The sequence below is a fragment of the Pavona decussata genome, unplaced genomic scaffold (genome assembly GCF_977016875.1).
Source record: "Pavona decussata unplaced genomic scaffold, jaPavDecu1.1 SCAFFOLD_3652, whole genome shotgun sequence".
Taxonomy (NCBI): Eukaryota; Metazoa; Cnidaria; class Anthozoa; order Scleractinia; family Agariciidae; genus Pavona; species Pavona decussata.
The window spans coordinates 7,501-10,000 of record NW_028146463.1 but is presented as its reverse complement, the minus strand read 5'-3'; the positions used below and the strand labels follow the sequence as shown (position 1 = coordinate 10,000).

General features: G+C 43.8%; 1 non-coding gene across 1 annotated transcript in view; it reads right to left on the bottom strand.

Annotated features, from left to right (window-relative positions):
* The window catches only part of LOC146446240 (small subunit ribosomal RNA), a 1,800-nt gene extending 1,440 nt beyond the window's left edge, over positions 1–360 (bottom strand). The window contains exon 1 of the ribosomal RNA XR_014862858.1: positions 1–360. This exon is cut by the window's left edge and continues 1,440 nt beyond it. This is a non-coding gene — a ribosomal RNA (small subunit ribosomal RNA).
* Between the last annotated feature and the right edge of the window lie 2,140 nt (positions 361–2,500).

The window sequence follows — 2,500 nt, the reverse complement described above, 5'->3', positions numbered from 1 at the left end:
CCCGTTGCAACCATGGTAAGCCACTACCTTACCATCGACAGTTGATAGGGCAGAAATTTGAATGAAACATCGCCAGCGCAAGGCCGTGCGATTCGATCAGTTACTATGAATCACCAAATGACCGGGCAGAACCCGCATTGGTTTTTAATCTAATAAATACATCCCTTCCAGAAGTCGGGACTTTTCGCATGTATTAGCTCTAGAATTACTACGGTTATCCAAGTAGTAATGGTACAATCAAATAAACGATAACTGATTTAATGAGCCATTCGCAGTTTCACAGTACAAGTGCTTATACTTAGACATGCATGGCTTAATCTTTGAGACAAGCATATGACTACTGGCAGGATCAACCAGGTAACTATCCACCGCAGGGAACAGAAGTTCCTTGCTAAGCGGCCCCCCTCCGCAGAGGGAGAGCAAGCTTTCTTAGATTTTGCCTCCACGGGGGGAACCCATGAGCCAAACGGACCACACGGTCCCTCGGTCAAGGGAAACCCCGTCTTGTTTGCCACGTCTTTCTCACAACTGGACCCGTGCACAGTTCAGGCATACCTGTCAGACTCGCCAAGCGAGCTGAAGGAAGGCAAGAAAAGTGCTTCTGCGAAGGAAAATATCCTCCTGCTCTTTTGTCTCTATCATTAGCCAAAGGCTAGCGTACACAACTTCCATCTACACTCTGCCTGCCACTACAGTGACAATGCTTTCGGGCATCATCTTTTCCCTCCTTCGAAAGGAAAGCTACAAGCCCAACTTTCCTTGCCCGTTAGTCAATTCTGCCCTCTATTTCTCCGCCTTGCCACCGTGGAACATAAGGGACAGGGTTTACTAGCCAGCTCCTCTCGGAACCTTTGCGACCAACCTGCCCACACTATAACCCCCAAACGCTAATAAGGAGACTGCATGATATGGTAGACAGAAAATAAAAACGCGAAAAAAATGAAATTTTGAAAATCGAACCCACAACCAGCCAAATCGTTTGTAAGTCATGCCAAATGACTGGTGACATCTTAAAAACCCATTGAAGCCACAACATCCCATAATTTCACGCTTTTAAAGATTTGTCACTATACGCACTGTAAGTACCTCACTAATTCTCACCTCAGATTTTACGGGAACATGTTCAAATTTTAACACGCCTCTCAGCACGACCAATTACATTAAAATTCATCGCAAAAGTCAGAATTCTCCAATTTTTGAAAAATTCACTATATTCACTGTAAGTACCTCGCTAGACAGTGGAGACCTCAGATTTTACGGGAACATGATCAACTTTCGACACACCTCTCAGCACGAGCAGTTACATAGAAATCCATCAGGAAAGTCGTGCTGTGAAGAGGTCTTTCGACTAAGAAAAATGGTGGTGTGAGGAGGAGTCACCTAAATCAGAGAAAAATACTCTTATAGGAGACTGCTACGAAAGACATTTCTGAGTCCACTGGCCCTAGTCCCCTAATAAGTGTATTTCTGTTTGTTTTAAGAAGGTCCTCCTGACATCACCAATCTTCTGTCTTCAATCCTAACCCCAACGTTAACCCTAACGCTAACCCTAACCCTACCTCCCTCAGGGGCAGTTCTATGGTTATGATCCCACGGTAGGCAGAAAAACTATCCCAATCTAGGTTTTCTTGTATGCTGACTCCATTTTAAATGCTTTTACTTGAGTCTGACAAAGGCAAAGCCAAATACTCACCCCTATATGGACGGGGAAGCAAAGTGCGGATTTTGGTAGGTCGGCATTTTCAATCAGGAATGTTGCCATTCGAAAGAGCGTCCAAAAAAACTTGGTTGGGACACATTTATTTTAGAAATTAGCGACCTAACCAGAAGTGCACTTTTTGGTGGGCCTACCCTACCCCCCTCAGGAGCAGTTCTATGGTTATAATACCACGGAAGGCACAAAACCTATCCCAAACTAGGTTTTCTTGTATGCTGATTCCATTTTCAATGTGTTTCCTTGACTCTGACGAAAGCAAAGCCAAATACTCACCCCTATATGGACGGGGAAGCAAAGTGCGGATTTTGGTAGGTCGGCATTTTCAATCAGGAATGTTGCCATTCGAAAGAGCGTCCAAAAAAACTTGGTTGGGACACATTTATTTTAGAAATTAGCGACCTAACCAGAAGTGCACTTTTTGGTGGGCCTACCCTACCCCCCTCAGGAGCAGTTCTATGGTTATAATACCACGGAAGGCACAAAACCTATCCCAAACTAGGTTTTCTTGTATGCTGATTCCATTTTCAATGTGTTTCCTTGACTCTGACGGAAGCAAAGTCAAATACTCACCTCTATATGGACGGGGAAGCAAAGTGCGGATTTTGGTAGGTCGCCATTTTCAATCGGGAATGTTGCCATTCGAAAGAGCGTCTAAAAGAACTTGGCTGGAACACATTTTTGCTATAAATTGTTGACCTAAGTATATAAGCAAGTATATAAGCAAATACTCGTTACATAGCATAAATAGCCTCTAAACACCCGAAAAACCTCTCCAAATATCAT